Genomic DNA, 6,000 nt, shown 5'->3' on the forward strand with positions numbered 1-6,000 from the left:
CTGAAGTTTGGTTTGGCACTTCAGTTTGATCTTCAGTTTGAGCATATATAAATTTTTCAGCAATAAGTGACTCAGCTGGTGCTTCAGATGATATCTTAATGTCTTGCTCTGGTTGTTCAGCTGAATGGGTAACTGAGTCGTACTGTATTTCCCATAGCTGAGCTTCCAAGGCAACAGCTTGAATGATTTCATCAATGTTTGCCAAGGATAGTTCTGCTTCAGAATATAGCTGATGTTCTGTCTGAGAGGATTGAGGTATTCCCTGAACTGGCTTTTCAGTTGCCTGTTGTGGAGATGGTTCTTTTTGTGGAGAGGAGGATAAATCTTTTTCAGTATTTGAGTTGAGTGGATTGTCATGAAGAACTAGTTCCTGATCTTCTTCCCAAAATCTGATTTCCCTCTGCAGACTACTAAGATCTGTGTCCAGTTGAGTGAACACAGCTCTATCATTGTATGCAGTTGGACTTGAGGGATTGTAGTTGGACTTCAGTTTTGCTACCATTCATGCTAGCTTTCTGACGCGAATCTGATCAAAGAAATATTTCTGCCTTTCTAATGCCTGTGGAATTGTAGCAGCTTTGACTACTTTCATCACAATCGCTTCTAGCTTGATGAACTTTTTCAGTTGAGATTTATGCTTCAGTTCTTTGGCAAAGATTTCTGTTCTGAAGCTTTTCCAACAATCAAAAGATTTTGATTGTGATGTGGCAAATGCATTGACCTGTTCCCAAACTAGGTCAATGTGTGTTTGAATTTCATTGGATGGCCGGGGTTCTTCAACCAGCTTGCCTTTTCCTTTGTCAGTTGAGAGAGTGTGAGGAAGATCCATTCTAGAGTGTGTAGATGGCACTGGTTCCCTTAATTTTATACCTTTAGATCTGGCTCTAGGCAAGATGGTAGGGTGATTTACAAGAGTCAAGGGAGCTCTTACCTTAGCTGGTGTCTTTGCTTTGGTAACTGAATCATCAGGTGAGATTACTTGCAAAGGGATAGCTTGAATGGGCTGTTCAGCAGCTGATTGAATAACTTCCACTGTTGTTAGTGGTTTGGTTCTTTTAGTCCTTGGTCTCTTGACAAGCCTAGGGGAAGGAGTTTTCTCTGAATCTGATTCACTGAGAATCAGTTTCCTTTTTGTTGTTTTGGCCTTCTTGACTGGTGATGGCCCAACTTCTAGTTTGGTTTTTGATTGCAAGGTAATTTTGGCAGTAAATACCTTGAATTTTGATGATGTTTCAGTATTTTCAGCTACTAAACCTTTCAGTTTTAACAGATAACTGATTTGAATGGCAAAGCCACATGACTGTTAGGATGACTTGAGCATATTATTCAAGATGTTAAAAAGAATATATCTCCAATTTTCTTTCTTTTCACCCATGATTATGGTCATTACCTGGAATTTTTCGAGTGTAAGAGCAGCATAAGAACCGGCTTTTGCTAATATTCCCTTTGCCACGATATCAGCTAACAACTGAATTTCTGGTTCAGTTCCTTCTTTGGATCGGGAACCTTGATTTTCCGTCCATCAGCAGATAATCGAGACTGCATTTCTTCAATATCCTGAGTTTTTACTTCAGAAAAGTTGACATAACCATCAGTTGGCAAAGAAAAGATTTCTCCGAAAGCTTCTTCAGAAAGGAGTAGCAACTGATCGTTGATAGTCACAGAGATAGTGTCATTAGCAGTGATAAATCCCTTCCGATAGAATTCATTGACCTCCTTGAGATATATCTTCTGAGAAGATTGTCCTAAGAACATCCTGAGACCTGCTGACTCAAGCTTTAAAAATACATTCTTAACGTCTGCTTCTTGAATTGATAGAACCGAGTTAAAATCGATGACCATCGCATTCAAAATATGGGCTGGGATCTGGTTTGCCATTTCGAAAAGTGTAGTGATCTGCAAATTAAAGAGAATAAGTTCTGAAATTTGTATACTCTTAGAAACTGATTGTAATTGTGAAGAATGGAACTGAAGTGAAGCGGGCAAAATGGTTTTGTTTGTGACTGTTCAAATTCTTGATATGTGTCAGCCATGGAAATTTTTGAATAAAAACGTGTGCACGTGTGCTGTAATCGTGTGTATATAATAATGAGCGGTTTTAAAATATGCCACGTCATAAGAATTTAGTCACGTCACTTGATTTGGAATATAATAAGTTTTTAATTGGTTAACTTATGTGAGAAGATTTGTACAATTTTCAAACTGAACGATCAGTTGGGAAACTGATTCAAATCAGTTGAGAATTCACAAACGATTGTCTTCTCAGTTATCTTCTTTAAAAACTGACATTCCCCCTAGATTGGTGCATATAATAATTAAAGTAGTGCTACAAAATAATTTTAAGAGTCAGAGAAATTGTTGGTCTTGCTGAACCGTTGACGTCTCTTCAGCTTTCTTGATATTTGCTTATAAATAGAAATGACTCAATTAGTTTTAGACATATCATCCAAAATATTAAAAAAAATGTCTGATACGGGTGACTCAAGTCTTTCTCCGTTTTCTGTGGAGGCCAGGAAGGCTGAGATTGAAGACGAAGTCTTCTATGAAAGTCTGCATTACTGGGAGCGATTGCAGGAGTTTGAGCTTTTATACAACTCTGGGGAGGCCACCACTCCTGAATTGGTGACAGAACTGAATCAAGTGCGAGATCACTTGAATATTGCTGTGTGGGTGGACGTCTTCAAGGATAGTCACATGTATCAGCTGATGCTCCGCAAGGAATTGAAGATCCTGAGGCGCATAGCTCATTCTCACAGCTTTCTCATGAATGCTCCTTCTTCTTTATCTGTTTGGCTGAAATTTTGGATAATTGTTGTGGAGAAGAAGTGTGCTGATGTAATCCAGACCAACATTTATAAGTAATGAAATATTTTTCTGATTTTAACTCTGTTTTTCTTCAAGTGATATATTTCATAAGTTGTGACCTAAACTGATGAGAAACTAACTGTCATATGTTGATCATGAACTGGGACTATTTAAACAATTATTAACAGAATTCAAACTGGTGTCAGTTAACAATGAACAACTGACAACTTAAAGTCCTTGGTAAATGTGAAAGACACATTAATTGTCTTGAGACTCTTCAGCTTCTCCAACGTCATTTTCCTATAAATAAGATGATAGTGATAAAAATGTGATGCAATATCAGTTCAAAAATATTTCAATATGTCTGATTCTGATGCATGCAGCAGCACTCATGTTCATGTTACTGAGCAGTCAACCCTTCGTTTAACAAATATTAAGAGAAAGATGGAGATATATGTCTTTCAGAAGGTGATGTCAACATGGGAAAAAATTCATGAGTTGAAGAGGGTGAGTGATAGTGGTGCTATTCCTACTCGTGCTCAGGAGTCAAGAGCACTGAAATACCTTGAACGTTTTGAAGTGAGACATGTTAGGGATTTGGTTGAAGACAAATGTCTTTTGGAGGCGATGCTATGGAAGGAGTGGCATGTAGTTGATAAGATTTCGAAATCTAGGGCATTTGCTAGAGTTCGAATTTATGAGTTAAATGATTGGGTTAGGGCGTGGCTAGATTCAGTTGATTCCATGATATCTTCTATAAAATGGGAACGTTGGTATTCTTAATGAAGTGTTATTTTCAATTTGTTGTGTTCTTATTTTCTTCGTATAATTCTGTTAGTGAAGCAATCTTACTAATAATTTCTAAGATAAATCAATTAAACCAAGAATATTTCGAAAATAAGAAAACTTAGCCTCGGGTAATGGTTTTGTGAAGATGTCAGCTGCTTGCTGTTCAGTTGAAATATATTCTAGTCGAATATCCTTTTTATCGCATGATCCCTGATGAAGTGATGCCTGACATCTATATGCTTGGTCCTTGAGTGAAGAACTGGATTATAAGTGATGGCAATTGTGCTGGTATTATCACAAAATATGGGCGATTCAGTTGATGTTACTCCATAATCCTTCAGTTGTTGCTGAATCCAGATCAGTTGTGCACAACAGCTACCAGCAGCAAGATATTCTGCTTCAGTTGTTGAGGTAGCTATGGATGTCTGCTTTTTGCTGAACCAAGAGATCAGTCTGTCTCCTAAGAACTGACAAGATCCACTTGTACTTTTGCGATCAAGCTTACATCCTGCATAATCTGCATCTGAGTATCCAACTAAATTGAAGGTGGAGTCTTTGGAATACCATAGCCCAACATTTTGCGTGTCCTTGAGATATCTCAGAATTCTTTTAGCAGCTGAGAAATGTGATTGCTTAGGGTTTGCTTGAAATCTGGCACACATACAGACAACAAAAACAATATCAGGACGACTGGCTGTTAGGTATAACAATGAACCTATTAACCCTCTATATAATTTCGCCTCCACTGATATTCCCCCTTCGTCAGTGTCTAGTTTAACTGATGAGCTCATGGGAGTTGTTGCAGCTCAAAATGATTCCATACCAAATTTCTTTAGCAACTCCTTTGTATATTTTGTTTGACTAATGAATATACCAGTTTCCAGTTGCTTCACTTGTAGTCCAAGAAAAAATGTCAGTTCACCCATCATGCTCATTTCAAACTTATCCTGCATTAACTTAGAAAACTTTTCGTACAACTTGGGGTTAGTTGACCCAAAAATTATATCATCAACATAAATTTGAACTAGTAGAATATGATTATTTTTAGTAAATTTAAACAAGGTCTTATCGACTGATCCGACTGTAAAGTCATGATCAGTTGAGAATTTTGAAAGAGTTTCGTACCAAGCCCTGGGAGCTTGTTTAAGACCATATAATGCTTTGTTCAAATAGTATACGTGATCAGGAAGTTTGTGGTTTACAAAACCTGGAGGTTGTTCGACATATACTTCTTCTTGTAACCGACCATTTAGGAATGCACTCTTCACATCCATCTGGTAAACTTTGAAGTTTTTGTGAGATGCATAAGCAAGAAATATTCTGATTGCTTCCAATCTTGCAACTGGAGCATACGTCTCATCGTAGTCAATTCCTTCTTCTTGCCTATATCCTTGTGCTACTAGTCTTGCTTTGTTGCGTATAACTGAACCGTCCTCATTTAGTTTATTCCTGTACACCCATTTTGTACGTATAATGGTTTTTGAAGTTGGTCTTGGAACTAAGTTCCAGACGTTATTGTGAGTGAACTGATTCAGATCTTCTTGCATAGCATTTACCCAGTTAGGATCAGCAAGAGCTTCATCAGTTTTCTTTGGTTCCAGTTGTGAAACAAATGCTGAATGAATAAATAAATTTAACATTTGATTGCGAGTTCTTACTGGATCAGATTGATTTCCTATTACCAGTTGTGGTGGATGTGATTTTTTCCATCTGTACTCTGCATTTGTTGCATCAGCAACTTCTTCAGTTGGTAACTGAATGCAATTTTCAGCTTCAGTTGATGCTTCGTCAGCTGATATTTGAATGTTATCAGTTTGCTTTAATAACTGATTGTCAGCATTGACTTCCTGCTCATTTAATTGATCCAATATCTCTGGTTCTGGTGTTTGAAAGATGTCTTGATTGTTATGACTTTCATCGTTGTCATCATCTTCTAAACTGATATCTGTAAATCGATCAGCTAGCTCAACTTGATCAGTTGGCTTATCAGTTAGTACAGTTTCATCAAAATCAACATGCGCAGATTCTTCAACATTTAAAGTTTTCTTATTAAAGACTCTATAATCTATACTAACTGATGAATATCCAAGGAATATTCCTTCTGCGGATTTGGCATCAAATGCTTTTAACTAATTTTTACCATTATCATGAATAAAGCATCTACAGCCGAATATTTTGAAATAAGTGATTATACTTTTTCTTCCATGCCAGGTCTCATATGGTGTTTTCATATGATTCTTATTAATCATTGATCTGTTCTGAGTATAACATGCAGTGTTTACTGCCTCTGCCCAAAATCTTTGAGAAATGCCAGAATCAGCAAGCATTGTTCTAGCAGCTTCTTTAAGGGTCCGATTTCTTCTCTCAACTACACCGTTTTGCTGAGGAGTTCTTGCTGCTGAGAGC

Source organism: Primulina eburnea, chromosome 14 (assembly GCF_022965805.1).
Source record: "Primulina eburnea isolate SZY01 chromosome 14, ASM2296580v1, whole genome shotgun sequence".
Taxonomy (NCBI): domain Eukaryota; kingdom Viridiplantae; phylum Streptophyta; class Magnoliopsida; order Lamiales; family Gesneriaceae; genus Primulina; species Primulina eburnea.